This window comes from Cygnus olor, chromosome 3 (assembly GCF_009769625.2).
Source record: "Cygnus olor isolate bCygOlo1 chromosome 3, bCygOlo1.pri.v2, whole genome shotgun sequence".
Lineage (NCBI taxonomy): Eukaryota > Metazoa > Chordata > Aves > Anseriformes > Anatidae > Cygnus > Cygnus olor.
Window position 1 is genome coordinate 110,491,342 of NC_049171.1, and position 21,690 is coordinate 110,513,031.

A 21,690-nucleotide genomic window follows, 5' to 3' on the forward strand; every position below is an offset into this window, starting at 1 on the left:
GGGAACTTGGTTTGAACTAGCAAAATGGTGAACTTTTCTTCTCCTCAGGTCCAACGTTCTATGTTTAAGTTTATGAAGACACCTAAAAAAGTTGGCAAGTGGTATTAAACTGATACTCTATCAGACAAAATACACACTGCCTTCCTAATGTGTGATGAATTTTGAGGGCTGGTGATAATATTCAATGCAGGGGTTTGGGAACCTGTATTCTGAAACAATGTGTTGTCTCCTTATGGTACTGTTTCCTCCTCTTGGTCAATTTCTCCTCCATGCTGGCTCAAAGATACCAGACAGGTCACGACCACCTAAAACAAAACTGAGAACTGGCATTTTGAAGTCTAGACGTGATTTCCTCTTTTGGAAGTCTTCTCATCTCTGTACCTTCCTCATGTAACCACACTGTGGTAAATAGTTCTCAAGGTGGCCTCATTTAGACCTTCTGTATGCAGACAATAGTTCAAAATAGTATTTATATCTTTAAAGCAGGAACCATACGCTAATAACTTGGTTGATAGCTGCATTGAATCAGCAACACTTATTTTTAACGCTTTCACCTTTTGCTTCACATCTCAGGGATAAAGGGGCACAGCACAGACCATATACACTGTTGGTACACAAGGACCCGCATCAGCATCTCATGACCTTCTGTAATCCCCTCTTCCTTGGAGTGCCTCCTAGTATTCTGTGAAAGCCCTGCTCTGTACATGGTATATCTGTAAAACTGCATTAGCAGAGGATTTCCAGTCAGGCTCGTGAGACTTTGGTCCACTAAAGTTAGGGTGAATAGCATCAAACTTCACATTGGTGTGCCAATGGGGACTTTGCCACATGGACAGGTGAATCTGAGGGGGAGTGTTTGCTTTTATAAGGCTGGCACCAATCCTTTCGAGCACCTATTTGGAAATTCACTTGTCAGTGTGTTGCAAAGCCTTAACGGGTGGCTTTAAACAAAGCGACCCCTAAGGAGCGCCATTCTGTGGTCACCTTGGTGTTACACTCTCCAGCTGCAGCTTTTTGAACCTCTGTATGTTCTGCACTTCGCAATTTGTTCTGATGACAGGCTTTCAGAACGTATGACCACAGACTATCTACATTTTATTTATATGTGTGCATATATACATAATGCAAATATATATTCTATGCATGGTAATATTCCTTGGGCTGGCCGCCTTCATTTTACACTGAACTGGCCTCTGTATATATTGCAAATAAGTTTAGCCTCTGTCTGCATTCCAGCTACACAGTTTGACCTTTGTTTTGCTGCGCTCTTCAGCTCTTTTACTGCTTTTTCATTAGGGAATCATTTTCACTCACCCTGCACTTACACACTGCTCTGTGGAATAAACAGCTCTATTTCTCACTCTGAATGACTTTCAGTTTTATCTGTCTGTTAGAGATGCCGGGAAGTTTTTGGTCTGGAGAATTGTGTCAGTGGTGCACTCAGCACTGCTCTGAATAAGGGAGCTGAACACAGTCGTGATTACACCCCCACGAGAGAGGTGAATTTCTAGTTGCTAAAGCAGGTAGTGGGGGACTGGAGCTCCCTTCTGCTCTGCAGGTGAATCCATCCCATGTAACATTCAGACTGCGGGTTCAAGGAGACCAGAAAAAATCTGAACTCCAACAGCCCTTTAAAATTCCAGTTTCTCTAAAACTAGAATTTGCTTTCAATCTTACTATTTAACCTAAAGGAGTTGAAACAATCCAAAAAAAACACTTTGATTTTAGGATTACCTGAAACCTTATTTTCTTCATGTTAACAAGAGATATTTTTCTTGTTTCAGTTCAAGCCAACCCACATTTCTGGTTCAGCCACAAAATCAAAAGCAACACAGATAATCACGGCTCTAATCACTTATATCATTACTGCCCAGTTTGCTAACTATTCAAAAATAAAAACCCCATGACTAAGTTTTACACAACTGTGTAATGCTGTATCAAATGACCTCAGCTGATCTCTAGTACCTTCTAAAGGAGGAATACCCTTTTCCCTCACGTGAGCATGCACAGGATCCAAACTTTCTGGGAGTCTCCAATCCTCTCCGTTTCTCCCACTGGAGCCCACAGTAAATCTTTGTTACCAAGTTTGCCAGATGCAGAACTGTCACGGGATTTCAGCCTCTCCAGTTCCCTGGTGCAGCATCGCTCAGACCAGGAAGATGTGCAGCGCTGCAGCCAGCATCTCTTCTGCCAGGCTCTGTTCCATGCTGAAGAACTCGAGCAGCTCCATTTGCTCAGTTTATTTTTTCCTGGTCTAAGATGTGGCTTACTCCCAACTCCAGGCACTGAATGGTCAATCACTTTGATGCACGAGTGTTTCCTGCCTTGTCACCTGATGCTATTCCCTCCTCTTTGTGCAGACAAAACTAAAAAGAAAGCCAGCAGCAAACGAAAAGCCTGCCTTGTTACAGTGCGTGGATGTTACAGTAGCTCAGAGCCAACTATTGCAAGAGTTTCAATCATAAGATCAAGTCAGTTCAGTTACAGGTTTTCAGCGTGGTCTGTTTTCTTTTTCCAGTGAAACCAACTTGCATTTTTCCTTTTTTTGTCATCAGAGGCAGGCAACCTTTGGTGTAAGAAGAGAAATCCAGCCCCTGATCCCCAAAGTCTCGGGAGACATGGATCACTGATCTTTGTGTCAGAGGGCCTAGGGGCTGCCAGAGATACAATTTCCCTCCTTGGGCTTCTTCACAAGTTCTTGAGACTCAAAGGTTTCCTTTTATTTTGTCTGGCAGAACACACTTGACAATGGCTTCTGGCAATACCAGTGAAACAAAAACCCTTTTGGTGGGCGAGCATACCAGCTGTATCCACTGATACAGTCAGCAGACAAAAGCATGGAGCCCTTAGTGGTGGGTGAGAACATAACACGAAGGCTTTACTACTGCCCTGAGCAGAGAGAAAAAAATTGATAGCAAAGTAAACCAGAGGAAGAGGCAGGCCTCAGACCTCAGCTATGGCCCTCTGAATTCAACCAAATCTGAGGAAAGACAAGGGTCTACTCTGATGTCAAGGAAATCTCTTTTGAAAGTCCTGAGGCACGAGGGAAAGACCACTGCCCTGCTGCACTCTGCAGCCTGCATGCAGCCTCAGTGTTGTTTCAGGTCAAGAAAGCTGATTTTTTTTTTTTTGGCACAGTTAGCAACACAAGCCAGAAAATGACTCCCACTGCCAACTTCTCTTTCCACAGGCATCAAAACACCAGTGACTCCGCGGACTTGTTGACTGTTTAGCCAGAGGCCTGTCAGGGCTTCCTGGAACAGGGAGGACACGAAGGGGCTTTGCACCTTCAGTGGTTCTTGGTTAAGTCAGAAACACACGTCAGAAGCTCACTGCGGTGGAGTTACACAATCAAATTAAATGCTGCACTAAGTACCCAGCCTCCTTCTCCTTACTGTGCCCCCTTCTCAAACACACAGAGTAGGAAACCCCAATCCAACCTGTCCCATAGATCCCCCAGTAATCCAGGTGTTCAGTTCTCCATTAAAAAGAAAGGCTTCTATTCACGCTGCTCCCTGGTATCTTCAGGGACAAGATGCTCAAGACCTCGAGCCAGAAGAGCAGCACAGCTTGGCTTTCAGAGGGCCAGCCCACTTTGTGCACTCTGGTCACCTCAGAAGGGGACATGGAGAGCATGGCTGTCAGAAGCAGTGTGCTTGGCACCTACGTGATGCTGGCCCCATACACAGCTTCTGCTGTCTGTGCTTGTAAAGGTGCCAGGGCTGGATGCAGTTAAATGCCCCATGGCAAGGGAAAAGCCCCAGTGATTTTCGAGCCACAGCTGCTACACCATTTGTATGGTGTAGAAAAGCCTTACTGGGTAGGGAAGCACAGAAAGCTGGCAAAGAATTGGAAGTTTTCCTTCATTGTCCCTTTTCTAAGCAGTGGCAGATGATTTTGCTGTGGAGTCTCAGGTGTCTCAGACAATAGCAGTGGAGCCGGTCACTGTTTTGGTGGTAAAGACGACGCTGGCTTTCTGGGGAGACACAGAGACAAGTCAAGCCAGTTCCAGAACGTCATTTTCCCTGCTGGCTCATCCTGCCCAAATCACAAGCTGGAAAAACTGGAAAGGTAAGTAGTCCAAATTAATGGGAGCCTCAAGTGAACTGGTTTAGGTATTGGTTTAACTGGAAAAAGAAGCAGAATTCCAGCTTTGGGCACTGGCTTTGCAGACATTCCCTCAGTTTACCTTCTACCTGAGAAAGCCATGTGCTGGCCTGGATCATTGCTAGCCTTTCCTTCAGACACATCCCAGGCCCTTACAGCCTCTTGCTTGCATGCCATCCATGACCACAACTCCTATTAACAAGATAGCAACACTCATATCCTACCAGCTCATTCTTCCAACTCCATATAATTAGGAAGAAAAAAAGCAACAAATAAATCAGAAACACCACAGAGCAGGAAGCTGTCTTTTTCCTCACACTGCTCGTCCTGCGTTATTGCTTTACATCTTACCCATAGCACAGCATTTGTCCACTGAACTGGTATTTTTCTTGTGGAGGTAGAAAAAGCAGCTTTTTTTTTTTAAAAAGGAGTCCTACAACTGGTAGAAAATAACCAATTTAGGTGTAATGACTAAAAAAATCTCCCGTTATATATTTATAGTTCATTTCCACTATAGAACAGATTTCTCCAGATGCTCAATTGCATTTTATCCTAAAGAGCAAACAAGGGCTCCTGCAGACTAGACCTTTCCATCAGAGCTGCTGCAGATGGGCAGATCGTGGTGTCCTGCTAACTATCCCCAAGACCACAGCAGTACAGTGATTATACTTGCTAAAAGCAATAAGTTAAACACCACAAAGGAAGGGAAAGCAGTGTCAATCTTGCACGTCATTCCTCTTAAAACTCTTTACATAATGCAGGATGGACCAAAATTCAGGGGACAGGGAAACTTGAGCGTAGTGGCTTTGTTACAGAGCTCTGTGAAAGAGCGAGTGCCCGATAGCCCTGTGACCGAGGCTGGCCATCCCCACACCTAACCCACAGGATCAGCCATCTCAGCAAGCAGCTGCTTCTGCGTGCATGTTAACAACCTGAGTGAGAGTAAACGAGTCACACCGCCTCACACAGTTTAAGAATTATGACATAACTGCAAGTCATTTCCATTAAAAGCAGAAAAAAGTTAATGCCTGCCACATGCAGCTCCCTTGTCCACTGTTGACTTAATGACAGCTGCCGTGCCTTGGAAAGCTGTTCAATAATAAGGCTTTAGTTTCCCCTCCAGGACCAGAAATCAGGTACCATCACTTATCTGAATAAAAGGCACACAGAGGAAAATATCCCACAGCTATGTGGCTCATGCAGCAATCAAAGTCTTGGACACCCTCTGCACAAAGAAATTTGTTCTTATTATGATATACTCCAGTTGGCCAGGATGCTAGAAATCTCCACTCAAGATTTCTGGCTTTTCCAATTAAGCTTATAGACAAAAAGTCTTTTTTCCTTTAATGACATTGCCATTTCTTGCAACGCTATGATGAGTCCTTATCTCACTGCAGTGCCCCATGATAACTCATTATTCACTGAGCTTCACTTTTTGATGTATGAGGAACAGCAACATATACTTAAATAGCTCTATTTAAACTGGCCCTATAGTTAAAACAAATCATTCCAAGAGTGGCACTGCATTATGGTTGGCCCTCCTCAAAAGCTTAGGATATAATATTCTTCAGTATTCACACAGCTTAATATCTTCAAACAAATTACTCAAGCTGATGTATCTCTCATTATTATTAAGTCAAAAGTTCTTCCAAACGGGGAGAGGATGATTGATAGTCAGATATTAGCAGGGCCAACACAGCGAGGGATCAGACTCTTCATGGCCATAAGCAAGCCCCAAAGGGCTCTGTTCCTGCACAGCTGAGCGCGCTGGGAACACTGCAAAGCACCCTCGGAACTCAGGCACCTCCCTCATCCAACACCCGCCGTGTGTGCTGCTGACGGGTGGCGGAGCATTGCCCAGTCCTTCCAGGCCATGGTTGCAGTGCAAGCTCTCAAACTTTAAAGGAGGATAACAAAAGAAACCACAAAAAAAACAACAAAACTAGCTTCCAACATCAGATGTTTATGGCATGCTGGTATCACAGGAGAGGAGGAGCCAGAGTCACACACCCTAAATTGCATCCAAGGCCCTGTATCTTTTTTTTTCCCCCTTCCAGCTGACTCCTGGCCTTCAAGCACAGAGCCTTAGGAGGAATTTAGGCCATGAGAATCTGCTCTTCAGCCTCTCAGCAAGTGGCAATACCCACAGCTGACTCAGGCTAAAACTCTGAGCACAACCCAGAAGAAAAAAATATATATACCTGCTCAGTGTATACACACAGCAAAACCAATTCTTCTGCCTTCGAGGTCCCCAGGTTTTGGGCCTGGGCTTGTCTTAGAGTCAAATCTACATACACAAGCATGCTGCAATCAGACACTGCATGTGAAGTGTGCAGCAGGAGCAGCCTTCACCTTCTGACTCTGCTCTGAGGATCTGGAAACCAGTTCTCAAAGACACAGTATTATACCCTCTCCATCCCTCTTACTGACCAAAGCCAAGCTACTGAAATGTTTCCAAGAGACCAGAGAATGTTATTTCCTTTCCATAGCTGTTGTGTATGAGGAAAGATAGTAAGCAGATAGTATCTCAGACACAGGTAAGAAAGGCAGCAGAATTAATGTATCCAAATCTTTTTCACACACAAGCACACACCCTGAAATAAGCCAGAAATGCTAATTGTGTTTATTACACTGTAGTATAAACAGCAATCATGAAGCTAAAGAAAGTAACAAAGCATCTCTGCCTGAAGGGTCTTCTGCAGGCTATAATGTATCGGGGAAAGACAAAAGCAGAAGCTGGGGACATGGCAAGAGAAAAGCTCTCCACAAACACCAAGTCTAAAAGAGCACAGCATGCAGGAGTGTTCCACTCTCCAGGGCAGAGTGGATTTCCAGGGCGCTGTTTCACACCCCTGCTCCAGAGTGTTCTCCCAAAAGCACTTTGGGAGGAAGAAGACATTATCTGAGAGCTGCAGTCCCTGCTGAGTTGTCACAACAGCTCTGATGGAAACGGGCACTGCAGTCCTCAGCACAGAGCAGGAACTCCGCCACAGAAAGCCTGCAGGTCCCAGCCACCATCTCCCTTCTCCCCACCATCTAAAATATGGTGGGGAACAAGCCAGTACCCCTCTGAGCTCAATGTGTCACTGCCCAGAGTCAGCTAAGAGACACCAGGAACACCCACCCAAAGGAAGTGTCTCCATCCACATGCTAAGATAGGAACCCACCTCACAAGAAGAGAAAGTTCCTCACTTTGTATCCAAGGCAGTCGCAGCAGCGACCACAGGTCTGCACCCACCACGCAGCAGACCAGGACTTAGCTGCCTCAGGTGAGGCAGACCAGTGACTTCCTCCCTGCCATTCCCACCCCATCCCAATGGGGATGAAGTTTCTGCAAGAGCAATGCCCTAAACCCCCACACCATCCCATGCAAGATGCCTATCAACTCCTGCAGCAGAATTCTGCCTACCTCACAGAAAAGAATCAGATTCGTTACGCAGAAAGAAGGAGCAAATACCGGTTAAAAAGCAGAGTGGGGAAGGGAAGCAGGGGCTCCCGCTGTTCACACAGCTCCTGGGGAGGAACAGGCACCAGTCTCAGCTCTGAGAACAAGTGGTCCAAACACCAGCCCATTAAATGCACCAGAGGCCCCAGGGGCAGGCAGCATATCCTGGACTCTCTCTCTCATCTCCAACCATCCTTCAAAAGGAGGAAGCAATGAATACGCATCCACTCCCATGGGCACACATTTTGGTGTGTTGCAGGAGCGCCTCAAGGAGCTTCAGCAAGAAAACATCCAGCTTTTACGCGGCGATTTGAACTGCATCTTGAAGCTGGTCACTGCTGTAAGCTGAGGTCATTTCCAGTCAGGCTCAGCAAAAGCGAAAGATAACAAGAGCTTTGTTAGAGCAAAGGGCTGAGATTAAGGGGATCTTTTTCCTCCCGCTCGTTCTGACACCACGTTATACACCTATCTACAAAAAGGTGGGCAATAAAATTATTTCTTGACACCGCAAGAACACTAGAAACTAAGTTAACTGAGTCAGGGCCTTGGTCTTCTTGCAAATCAAGTGGAAAACAGAACATGTACGATGTGGTCAGTTTACATGAACAAAGTCTGTAACATTTTTTTCCCCGTACAAGAACACTTCTTTAATCCAGATGCACTCCATACTACTAAACTTCACCTTGCCCTGCACCAAGCATAGAGGGTAGGAAGCAAAACAAGCTCTTCTGCCACATTTGATGTTACGCTGACCATGCTAGATGCTTTGCTGCTCACCTTCCCTCACCTGGGGATGTTCCCCAAGTACCTCACTGCTCCCATCCACTCTGTGTCACACTAAAGAAAAACAATCCATCGCTTTTACTCCCACTTCCCAGCCCTTGTGCCGCTAAGGAGGCACCACAAACAAAAGCAAGAGACATGCAACCGCTCTGTTACATGTCCCAGGGACTGGCTCTGCATGGCGGCGCCTGAAGAACAAGCACATTGCAAAAGCATTATGTTTCCAGTGGCAAGATGGATGGGAAGAGTGCCAGCCACTAGCTGTAACCCTTTTGTCATGCCAATTGCTGGCTGCTATGAGGATGTATGTTAGATACCTCCTTAGAAAAGAGCTCTGCATCTCATCCTTCCAGATGGAGGAGGAATGATTCATACACACATAAGCGATGCTAGAATGACGACTGAAGAGAAAACATTTTCTTTTTGTTTTCTGTTTTGCATTACAGACATGTTCAGGGGCCTTAATGGACAACACCTCCAGCCCCAAGGAATGCAGGCACAAAACCCCAATGCTGCTTCTCTCTGGCTTGTCGAGCCTCACATTGCACACGCACCTCACGCCTCAGTCCCTTTTCCTCATTTTCCCAGCATTTCTCCATGCAGAACACGACAGGATAACTCCTCTTACACGGCTGCCACACTGCGCATTGACAAATACAGGGGAAAGCATCCAAGAGACGGATCAGGTGTCAGGAGTTCTGAACTGACCAGGGACTGACTTGTAATGCAGAAGCAAAGCAAAGGATCTCTCTTCTTTCCAGACACACCAGGGACCAAACGCACACATTTACTAGACCCGGGTGGCTGATAAATGCAGACTAGGCTGAAAGCTCAGTGGTCAGAGCGCTTGTTTGCATGGTGCCCCTTTCTTTCCTGTAGCCCCCTGCACATACTCCGCTCCTCACTTCATCTGCACAACACCTTTACCACACACTCACGCTCCTCTCAAAGGTCCTCATGTGAATCTTGTTCTGTTTCTCAGCAGCAATCTGTAAATCCCCACCTATACATCTTCCTCTGGCCTGGCTCCGCTTTATGAAGTCCTTGGAGCAGAGATTATCCATCAGCATCTGGAAAGTACCTGGAATATCCTAAGTCCTGCTGCAAGTAAATAAACAGCAAGGCATAAGCACACAATACATTAAGCCGAGCACATAGCAGTCATCTCTGACAACATAAGTGAAGGTGGTAGCTGCTTCCAACAGACAGAGGTAGAAAATCTACACTTCAGGGGTACATCCATAAACCAGGAAAAAAAACAGATTCGGCCTGCCTGCCTCCACTTCCCTCCTTCCCCTCTCACATTATCCATTTCTGAAATCCATGCCCCCTTTTTATTATAAATTATTCTAATCAGTTTTGTGGCATGGCAGAAATCCAGCACAACCATCAAAAATACACACACACTCGCAGAGCGTATAGCCGCCTTCATTTCACAGGGGCCTTTGATGACAGACTGGTGCAGAGGCTGGGAGGATCTGGCAACCTTTCTGAACAGCTCTCCTGTGGCGGTGACCCTTTCCTAAAGATACACTACTTCACCTACGCTACTTCTTTGTAAAAGAAGAATTGTTCCCTAATCTCTCATTAAAGCCAGGAAAAAAAGTGTTCAAACAGGATTTTTTTCCTCTGCTGTTGCAGCTTGAAGAAATTTGACTTGGGGATGACAAGGGGCTAGAGAGAACACGTGTAGTCCAGTGCAGACCTTCCCCCTTTTCCTGAATGGGGAGATGCAAAATAGACTGAGCAATTGCTCCAGGACCTTTAGAAGTGGAGTACAAGTGGGGAAGAAAAGAGAAAAAGGAAGTGAAACAAAACGAAGAAAACAGATAAGCGTTCTTAACTTTTCTTGTGTAAAGAACACAGGCTACTTTTGTAGCCCCTGAAAGAAGCCCTACACACTTTGCTCATTCATGCTGCAACAGCTCTAGAAGGAAATGGGGACTGTGGCTTTCCCATAAAACAAACGGGGAGGTCCGAACCCTAAACTGGGGCTGGAGAAGGTAAACAAAAACAGAAAAAAAGCAACAAGTAATTTAAACTCAGAATGCTACCATCTTGTTAAATAATATGTTAAGAGCTCATCTGCAAGTCTGTCTCAGCCAATGAGGGACATAACTCAAGAGGATACACTAATATGCACTAGCATGCAATTAGTCACTGCTCTAAGCACTTTAGCTTTGGATTTCTTGGATTATAAGATTTCAAATGCTGTTGTTTTATAAGAGTGATATGATAGCTGTCTAAGCGCCACGATCAAATTATACTAGCAGGACATTTGGGCAATGGATCGTCATAGCAAAGGAAATGAATTATCACAGCTTTTATTCTGAACAAGGGAAGACTCATTCTGAACGTGGTAGGGGCAGAGAAGATGACTATACCCACAGAGATGTTTTCTCCTTTTTAACTTTCCAAGGTAGGAAACCCATAAAAATCTGCAAGTCTGAAAAGACAGGCACTGCCTTTCCCTAGAATTCATACTGAAATATCTGAAAACAGGTAATGAATTCAAAATATTCAAAAATTAAAGTTTAGACAACCTCCTAGTTTTGGCTAAATGCTGGAAGGATGCCTTATTACTGGGCATCTTCCCATCGCACATCTGGCTGCTACCTCTTCCATCGTGTCTCTTGATATCAGACAACAACCACTATCACCATCAGGCCCTAGAGGCTTCAGCCCTGATTAGAAACTTTACTGTCAAGGATGTTCCCTCTCACAGGAACGAGGGCCTTCCAAAACCTTCGAGTCAGCAGGTTCGGCAGAAGATTGGTGCAGTCCTTTAAAAAGATATAAGGGTTTAAAGGTTCTTTTGAGAAGGCTTCACCTTTTACCTTTACACCATCACAAAAAACCTACCCCGCTTTATAACCTAGTTCTCACATTGCATCACAAACCAAATATTACCTTTAACTTCACAAGTCTTGTTTGTTTGTTTGTTCTAGGAGTACTTTGCTACCTCCAACACATACATATTTTTTGGTGCGTGATACTCAAGAGGCCACGATTCTGACCTCAATTCCTTTGGCAAGAGCCAAATATTCCAGTGTGAGGTGAGAGAAAACCCACTGATGCTTAATAACATCCCTGACGTGCAGTCTGAGAGGTCTGTAGTATCCATAACATATTAAAGATGAGAAGAGACTACAGCAGAGAAGACTGCCAACTAAATATAAGCAGAATGACCAAAAGATAAATACAACTGAGCTCCACGAAGCATAGAAGCAAAAAACCTGCTTTGGTACAGCACAGGACACATGGCTGCAGTTGATGAAACCTGGGTATTATTCCTGGCTCTGGTCCTGATTCCTTCTGGCCGACTGCACCAACTCGTGTCACACCTTCAGCAGGCTCTCCCTTCACATTTTCCTTTCTGGCCACAGTTCAGCAGCAGCGAATCTTTTCCTTGCCAAGGGCAGAGGACACGAAACATTACTGGTGTCCCACACTTCAACACACACCTTAATGCTGCATGACAGTGGTGCAACAACTCTCCACACCAAAAATCAAGAAGTGTGGGATGCAAAAAATAAGAGCCAGTCCCCCAGATTTCACATTCCCACCATAAGCTTTTTAAAGAAGGAACTGTTGCTATTTATTTGTAATCTGCACAGAGCGGTGTTATTCAGAGCTGCTAATGTTGTTCTATAAGCAAACAGCAGTACCGTGCAAAAAGAATGACAACTGGGAAAAAAAGGCTAGAAAGAAGCAGAGAGAATCAAAAACAATGGAAAAGTAATTTGACAGGACACAGAAGGAAAGCACTTGAAGGTATTTTAAAAAAAATGAAACCAGAAAAGATAACCAAAAGTGAAAAAGCCATCAACACGAATATCTGACTTTAAATCAACAAAAAACACCACGTGCATTTTTTATGAGAATGTTGAATTTGGATAACCAAGCAACCCATGTTTTATTTTTCCCTCAGAGCAAATATATGAATATAGAAATTTAAATTTTAAAGAGGATGAATTGGAGTTCTCAACACACTTGTTCTCAGAAGTAATGCTTTAACTGCATTAGCAACAGCTTATGAAAAGACAAAGTGACTACAATTCCTTCTCTATCTAGAAGCTACTTTTGAAGTCATTGTTACTACTGCAGTTTTGCGGTTATAAAAAGCAGTATCCTTGGTATTTCTTGGGATCCCTATTTTGCATGGTAGGAGCTAAGAAGGTATGATTCAGGTTCTCCCAAGATCCATCCCCATTTTTTCATTTCTGTGTTCTTAAGCTGTCCTTAAGCGGGCACCCATAGCGATGTCAAGGGCAGGAAGTACTGCAGATCACAACCCAGGCAAACATTTTAGGGAATCAGGAATTTACTTGCATACTGTGTTAGTCCAGCTCCCTCAGCCCTCCTGTGACTTCACTTGCTCATAGTCACCAGGAAGCAGAGTGCCATTTCTAAACCGTACCTGAGAACCACGAGCCCTGTGCCGGCCCTCACTGGCTCCATTTGGTTAGAGATTAGCAGAAACAGTAAAGCACAGGGAGACTATAAACATAATTTTGCCAGTTTGTCAGTAAAACAAGGTTTGGGCTGGCAAAGAGATAAGGGGGAGGCTGTCTATTTTATCTGTATGGCCGGACCCACAAGTTTGCATTCGCTGGAACCACACCCCCATCAGAATTCCCTCTGAAATGTCAATACAGAGCATAGCATTAATTTTTCAAGTTGCTGACCTTTACTGTTGCTTGCCTCATAAATCTGGCATTTTGAACTGTTTCTGTTCATATGAGAACATGCTTTGCACGCCTCAAAATGCCTCAACTCTGTACATATGCTACTCACATGTCACAAAACAGATTCTCACTGTTGTGTTCCCGAAGAAGCTGCTGAGTTGGACCTTCTTAGGTCCACGAAGCCCACGGTTACCATCAGTCATGCTATCCACCGCTACGGCAGCCAGCTTTCCCAGGTTCCCCCAAAGACAACAGTGCATCTTACTACAAATAAACCATTTCAGACTATTTTAAAGGCCACAGCATACAGATATTTAATAAAATAATTTGATTATGAACTTAGATTTAATTTTCATCAGGAAGAAAAAAACAAGCCATAAAGCCCTTGGACTAGGGCTGCTCCTCCATTTACTGTTCCTCCCAATTAAAGTGTTTTATATAGATCACCAGAACTTAATGCATCATACATGTTACCAAGTGCTCGACATAAGGCTGTTGATCTGTCATTTCTCTCTCTGTAAGTGCTTAGTGTGATGAATGATCTGGTTACTTGTCTTTCTAGAATAAAAGCAGGAGAAGCTTTGAGACAAAGAAATAAAGGCCAATGCATATTACAGATCTTACGGTGATTAATATCAGCCCTCCTGACTCACATCTCTGAAAACAGTTAAGGTCACTATTTCTCTTTTATTTTCACCATGGATTACAGTGTATCTCACCAGAACCCTCCCAACACCTGAGTTAACTTACAGCAGAAACAGAAACATAAGGAACACATAGCATTTCGGCTACAATGTCACACCAGCATGTCATAAGAAAAATAAGTGACCTTCACTATTGCTTCTGCCGACAGACACACTTGAAGGCACTTGCAGGCCAGGATGTTAGTGTGATTTCTACAAGACAATCTAATAAATCAAGATTTAAAGAAGTTTTATATATTTTTATATATATCTGCTACTTATTGTCTAAACTGAAAAACCTGCCTTTCCAAATCAGCTAATGGTTTGGCAAGCCTACACAAAAGGCAGACAAACAAACAACATCTTTTCCTTTTAGCTTGGAATCTGCAATAAGAAAAAGAAATCAGCATTTTATTGATTTCCATAATACCATCTCTACAGCTTAACAAACTCACTCAGCTGCTAATGCTAATTCACTGATACTATGGAGCCTTCCCATATAATTATAAACCCTCCACTTTGCTGAGCCCCAGGGCACTGTTTCTAACTTTCCAGAGGACCACTGCACCAAAAGTAGAAACAAAAAAAAACCCACCCTCTTTCATTACCCAAAGCAAACTGCAAACCAAATTTTGCTTATTTAAATGGGAAATTAGAGAGACTTAATTTTTAAGACAGGGAATAATCTGCCAGTCTGCATATATTTTCAGACTTGATATCGTGACGACAAGTTCTCATTTAAACTCTTCTCCCCACCCCTCATTCTTTTTTCTTCCTGAGAGCAGACAACAATACAACATATAAATATTGGAACAATTATGATTTCTAGGGAGAGATTTTACAGTTCTTCTCAGCTCAGAAGTGTTTCAAAGGGGTGATTCAGAATCAGACAAAGACTCTTGTGAATGTCACTATAATTAACATAGAAAAAATTATTTTTAAAACATTACCATTGCTACAGGGAATATTTTATTAGTGGATATAATTCAAAGTGTTTTTTTTTTTAAAAAAACAGGTTTTTCTTTACAAAAAACTCAAACACGTTCTAAATTAAAAGAAATAAGGGAAGATATCTACTCCAAGCCTAAAATCCAAAATGTCCTAAATAATTAATGAAGTAAACTCTGCTGTTTTTCTCCATTTCTTGTACAAATTCAGCAGTCCATAACCAAGCAGACAGCTCCAGGATACTTTGGTGAGAGTTTTGCTTAATTAGGGACTGCAGAATTTGGCCCAATTAATCCAGTACCATCTCTGTGGAAAGAATGTGGTGGGACTCTGCGGTGTAAACACCGTCCCCAAACGGCTGTACCTAGGTCCCCTTTCTTGCTCCCCCTGGTTAGCCTGCCTTGATATTTCAGACCCAACTGTAATGTATTCACCACCTCTCTCAAGATTCAGTGTGACGTTTTAAATAAAGCAGCTTAATATTGCCATCGTTTCCCATGTGCACATTAATTTGGAAACAGCTGATCAATTTCCTCTGAGAACGGTGAAATGTGTGGATTTTTGTTTAACAAACAAACAAGTTGACAGTATCAATACGGAGTTGAAGAGCCTCTAAAAACAATCTAGTTTGCATAATTAATGTTAATTACAATAACATCTCAATCAGTGACACAAAAGCTTAGCAATGAACACAGTCACACAAGGAAATGAAAACATGAAACAAACACGAAAGAATTGTGTCTTGTTCTGAAAGAGTATCAACAGATCTTTCAAGAGATATTTATAAATAAGAGAGTAAAGGCAGAAGAGAGCCCTGGTTTGTTAGAACTATTTTCTTTACAGGCGGGTTAGCACAGCGCTTTCTTCTGAGATTGTAACAGGGCAGTGGAGCTGAGCTGTGGACACTCCAGATAATACTATCTCCACTATCTCTCTACAACATCACATACAAGCCACCACCAACTGCTTTAAAGAAAAACAACTGAGGGCCTGATCCTGCCACCAATGATTTCAAGAGCAAACATTTAAACAACAGAACATGAATTTGGGTTGGTTTTTTTTTTGGGAGACAAAAAAACACCACAGCTTGAACACTGCATGTAGGTATGGATTCCCTCAGGCACAGAGGAATTTCAGGACAAGATAACGACTTCTGCGACAATCTTTTTTCTACTTTCCATAGCAACAAGGGAAAGCTAAACACGCAGAAAACGTAGAACTTGCTTGTTTTACCAGAAGCACAGAGGTCTTTAATGGTTACTTTTGGTATGGTCACTTGAGAGAGCAGCTTTACCTAAAGTCCTCTGAAATTTTCTTCCCAACCCAAGAAAAAGTCAGCTAATGCATTCTCATTTCAGGGGGAGAAAAAAAAGCTGTAAAACCAGCTGCTGTTCTCATTCAGCCAGGCTGGTGCCATGGTGCACACGCAGTCACACAAGCACCATCACAGGGAGGACTCGTGCAGTAAAGTACTACTCCTGTGAGTAAGGGTGGCAGAACTGGGTCTGGTGAGAGAGGAAGTCAGAGCTCATCACGTCACTGCTCTGGAGGCTCTCTAAAAACACGGGTTTCTTCATTACTTTTCACATTCATGCAAATCCACTCCATTGAAGTTAATGGAGTCACACTGGTGTTAAACTAGTACCAGAGGAGAGACAGGCCTGCTTCATACTGACTGAAGAGACCGCAGCTCAAGGACCCCACGGTAAAGGGGAAAGCGGCAGATATTTAGGAAGGTTTAGGATATACTGGGCAAGTTACTCCCACGGATACTGCTAAGGGCTGATTTTGTATTTGGGGTTCTTACCACCTCAGAGTGGATTTTTGTTTGTTTGCTCCCCTCCCCTCTTTATAGATACAAGCCGAGATTTGTTAAAGACTTCATTTCCTCTAGAAATTTACTGACCTGTCACTTAAGCACCTACTGACTGAAGCCATACTTTACTTCACCTTACAAGAGTATTTGCCTTAAAAAAAAAAAACTTCACATGGAAGACCCTCAGAAAGATGGTGGCCATTCCTTTTAACAGAAGTTCAGTACACGTCTCTTTAATTTTCATGTGCCTGAGAAAGACAATTTGGGAGTGCTGTGAGATCCAGTAAGCCTTCAAGTCAGCAATCAGTTTCCGTATGATATGAGTTACAAAATACAAGCAGCTAACATTAACAGCTAAGCCCGACAGAGTGCTAAAGCTACAGAAGCTCTGCATGTGGAAAGAGTGCTCTATTTGCTAGGGTTTTCCATGTATCTGTTTTATTTTAGCTACCCTGACTGCACGCCACACAAGAACGTACACCACATTCACATTTCTAAAAATACCTCAAGAAAAATCAATGGCAGTGAAATAGAGACATGACAACTCCACACTGAGCTCCCCCAGCCTCAGCCCCAGCTGCCAGCAGGACTTTCCCCCTGCTCAGGACCACGACACGAAGCTACCACACGCTTATTTCCCCACACCCAAACACCTGGGCGAGAAGATTGGGGCTACCTGAGGGAAAAAAAGTGGTGTTTGGGGTCACTTCTCCCTGCCCACAAGGAAGGGCACAGGCAATGGGGCCAGGGCAGAGCCTCCCCCCGACCCCCAACAACTTTCAGTTGCTCCTCGCATCTCAGCGCTCCCCTCACGGAGACCAAACGCGTCGCGGTCAGCACGGCGCGATTTTCACCCTTTTATTTTCTTATTCTTTTAGTTTCGCGACCAAACCAGCCCAAAGCAGCCCCTCACAACCCCCGAAAAAAAAAAAAAAAAACTTCCACACAGCCCTCGCTGCGCACCCCAAAACACCTCCAGGCTCCGGGGGGGCTCCCCCTGAGGCTCCCCCTGACCCCCTCGACCCCTTCCCGGCCCCGAGCCGAGCCGCCGAGCCCGGCACTCACCCGCTCCGGGGGGCTCCGCGGCGAGGACCGTTGGGGACCGTTGAGGACGGGGGTGCGCTGAGGGGAAAAGGGTGGCACAACGGGGCGGGGGGCGCCCGCACGGCACGGGGAGGGCGAGGAGGTTTGAGAGAGGTGTGTGTTTGGGGGAGAAATGAGGGTTTTTTATAGAAAAAACGGGGTTAAAAGGAGCGAGGAGCTGGCAGCCGGGCGCTGAGGGAGCGCTGCTCTATCCCATGCCGCTGCGGGGACTCGGCAGGCGGCGGGCGAGCTGCGGGGGGACTGGGGGCCGCGGGGGGGGATGTGACAGGGTGACAGGCGCGGCCCGCCGGCCGGGTACCGGAGCGGGGGGAGGAGGAAGAGGAGGCGGCGGCAGCCCAGGCAGCGCCGCCCGCCCGCCCGCACACGGCATTTAACGGCGCTGCCGGGCCGCGCCGTGACTCACACACGGGAGTTAGTCACAGGGCGGGCCCGCCGGGCACCGCCCCGCCCCGCCCCCGCCGCCCCCGCTGCCCTATGAGAAGCGGGTGTTCGGTGGATTGACGCGGCAACCGGCCAATGGGAAGCGAGGCGCGCCCCCCTCTCCCTCCAGCGCCGCTCGGCCCAATGAGTCTTCTGAGGACACTGCGCGAAGTGCCGGGGAGGGCCGCGGGGACCCCCCGCGGGGCGGGCGCTGCGGCTTGGCCTGCCGCCTCCTCCAATCAGCATCGCGGGGCGGCTTGATGGACGGCGCGGCGCGGACCAATCGGGAGGGCTCGCCGGGAGAGCTGGTCACGCAGGGCGGGGGCGGGAGCGTGACTGGAGGCGGCGGGCGGGCGGGCTCCGGGCGGGGTCACCTCAGCCGGCGGCGTGCGGGCGGGCGCCGGGCGGGCGGGAATTACCTCAGCGAGGCGGGGCTGGAATGAGGGGGGAGCCGGGGCTTTTGGGGTCCGAAAGGTGTCTCGGGTCCACGTCCCGCTGCTTATACCCCCTTTTTTATTTATATTTTTTTGTCAGGTTTTGAGAGAACAAAGCGGGTTCCGGCGTTCCGTCAAAATTTGAAGGGAAAAAAAAAATGCTGAAAGTGATCGCCTTGACAGGCTGCGCTGCGAAAGAGCAGTTCCTGCTGCGCTGCTGGGAGGAGCCGGCAGATAAGAGCGGTATCAGCCCTGTGAAAGAAAAGCGCAATGCTGCCTTCGCGAATGATTAATATTGGAGGAATTTATTTTGGGCAGAGCGAGGAAGTAGTGCCTGCTAGGAGTTCCCAACAAGCGCTGGAGCCCTACCAGGCGTTTAGTCTTGGTGAAGGAAACGAGATACTCAAATTGCCTTTCCCCCCTTCACACAAACTCTTAAACTCTTTTATTATTTTTTTTCCAGTAAAACAGCTGATCACATCATTGCGTTACCTCACATAAGTCTATCAGAATCAGGGACTATTCCGGCGTTTTCCCTGGCTGCAAAAATACACGCTTTGTTTTCTTTGCTTTCAAAACTTACTCCCTGGACAGACTGCTATATTTACAGTCTTTTTTTCTTATTTTAGCCTCCACGCTAAATGAAGAGCTGAAAAAACTAACCTGCAATAATTTGTTCTTGTTTTCCACTTTAGAAATAGTAGGTTATTCCTGGTCGCTTTTATTGAGGGCTGGGAAGCCGGAGGGAAGATTTCACAGTCCCCCAGTTGAAGCAGCAATGTTGAATCCCACAAAAAGAAAAAAAACACAATGCAGGGTTGTCTCAGCATTTATGGCATAATCCTGCTAGCTGTCTTCAAGAAATCTGGGATGGATGACACTCAAGATTCTCTAGTATGAAACAGAAAGAAAACTAAGACCAGTAAGGTGGGGTCTTACACTTTCCTGAGCATTTAACAATGGCACACAGCTCATCAAAGTTTAAGAAATTAGCTATTACTATGGGTATATTTTAATTTTACCCACAGATGCTATGAAACACGTCTGGCTTTGTGCATCTCAGTTTTCTCCTGACACCATCTTCATCATGCTGGTGATCCAAGGATTTCTTACATGCAGAATTGCTTGGGCTGTAGCACTGCTCAGCTCATCAGCTGTATGAAGCCATAAATCTTTGAATTCTGTTTGAGATAAAATTAGGACAGGAATGTTGTTTAATAACTACCCCAACTTCTCCATTTCATCAGTCTGCTTTGAAAGCATCTGAAGGCTTCTCCAGCCCCCACCCTGGCTTGCACCTTAATAAAACTTTTTGTTGACTAATATTTCCATTCCTGTTGGAATCTGCTGAGCTGTGCTATTGTAAATGCTCTTGCTTTAATTGTGTTTGGATTAGAATAAACCAAATCCACCATACTGTTATTTTATTGTGTTTTGTTTTACACATGCTGCTTTTTGCTCTTCTCTCCATTTGCATTAAAATTTACAAATACAAACATGTATTTTGCTTTACGCAGACCTGTTTACATTGAAACCCAAGGCACTTCGACTAAAGGATTCACTGCAGCTAATCATTGGGAATACTGAAGGATTTTCACAGGTGATCCCCATATTTGTATTGGTAGCAAAAGCAGAGAATTTAAGACCTGTCTTATAAATTTTTCCTGCAATAATAGTAAGAGGTTAGAATATTTGCAAGGTTCTGCAGTCTTCAGCAGTGCTTACATCCTGATTCATGCTTAGTGACTTCTGAACACAGCACAAAACATGGCTTTGCATCAGATTCTGTGCAATTCAGCAAATAAAATGATGAACAGAGTATTTAGCATTCACTGGTACGCACACACACACATATATATATGCACACACGTACCCTCTTCAGAGAACTGAAAGGGGTGGGAGTTTCAGGGTGGATGGTCTTTTTGCAGCTGTGTGTTCTTGAGAGGTAATATTCTAGCAGAATTTAGACAGAAAACAGCTCGTGAATTTGGGCACGATTGCTTCTAGAGGGTGAAAGTCTATAAGCAATCATCTTGCTCTGCTGCTACAACCTACTAGGGGGGCTTTGCGAGTGTGCTTTCATAGAAAGCAACCAAGGTAATATTTCACATCGTCGCGGTGCCGCGGCTTTCCCAGTGTAGCACAGTTTTTTCTTCAGGGACAATGTAGGCAAGGAAGCAATTATATGAAGATCTCAGCTTTTACTTTGAAAATCTCAATCTCACCGTTACAGAGAAAAGTCTGAGAACACGGCCTCCTGCCGAAGGTGGTTTCAGTTTGAGGCAGTTTAGTTTGATTTTGTTAGCTCGGTGTGTAGGTTAAGAGCAGGCTTGTTTCAGCTTGGTCAAGCTACTACTGAGTTGAACCAAGTTAGCTGTTAAAATTACACCGTGTCCATTAAACTGCTTCAAACCCACTTGTGATTAGACTAGTGCAGTGCAGTTTAGGCGAGGATCAACTCGGCAGTGACGATTCTTGTCCCTGGCCTGGAAATTCAGTAGCTTGCCCTCCATAATTTGTAAGTGGAGCAAAACTGTGGAGGAAGGTAGTGTGTCTGAGTTTTGGCTCCAGCTCCCCTTAAGGTTTCCACAGCTGCTTCTACAGAAGTCATTAAACTGAAAGAAACAAACCACAAAACTGAAAGGAGGAATGGAAATGCTGCACGGGCACAGGGACTGCGCAGGTCTGCTCAAGGTGCATGAGTAGGTCCCACACGGCTCTGCCACCCTTGCAAACCAGGAGTAATTCCCCCTGCAGCCCTTGAAGTTGAGGTTTCAAAGCCCAAACCAGGGGTGAGAGGGGCCAGATCCCTCCCCGATTGCATCCAGGCGTACCTCGAGCGTGGTGCTGTGGCTTACTCAGACTCTTGCACCCCTTTCTGGTGGCCATCATAGACTTGAGAGCATTTGGTCAATCGTTTCACACAAAGACCTCAACCCCTGGCGCTTTTACTGCACCACAGCTGTTTACAAAATAAGTTTGTTTACTTACTCTTGACCTCAGGGAATACCTTCAAAAACCTGCAAATATTCCCTTATAAATGAATAAAAGCAGCAAATTTCCTTCAGCTGTGTTTGCTTTTTGAAAACATTCCAGTCTATTAGATTAGCGGCTAGAAATGTTTATGGAAAGAATTTTTAAGCCCATTTTAGAGGGTATTCATGGAAGGCAAAATTTTATCTCAAAAACACAGTCATCTTACCTGGTGTTAATTTATGTTCATTGACTCAGGGAATGTAAAACAGCATTATATGACCTGATT

The 21,690-nt window shown here is 45.0% G+C and overlaps 1 protein-coding gene and 1 long non-coding RNA gene across 3 annotated transcripts in view; one reads left to right on the plus strand and one right to left on the minus strand.

Annotated features, from left to right (window-relative positions):
• SERTAD2 (SERTA domain containing 2) overlaps nucleotides 1-18,667 on the minus strand; it is an 82,023-nt gene extending 63,356 nt beyond the window's left edge. The window contains exons 1-2 of one of the 2 annotated variants that reach the window (XM_040553230.1): nucleotides 18,531-18,667; nucleotides 17,536-17,669 (exon numbers count right to left, since the gene is read on the minus strand). The gene's annotated coding sequence lies outside the window, so the exon portion shown is untranslated. Of the gene's footprint in view, nucleotides 1-17,535; nucleotides 18,006-18,530 lie in introns of those variants that run through there. The other variant, XM_040553229.1, reaches the window with a different exon arrangement.
• On the plus strand, nucleotides 17,967-20,309 carry LOC121068175. The gene is made up of 2 exons (XR_005818676.1): nucleotides 17,967-18,302; nucleotides 18,529-20,309. It is a non-coding gene; the product is annotated as an uncharacterized LOC121068175 (long non-coding RNA).
• Nucleotides 20,310-21,690: the final 1,381 nt, after the last annotated feature.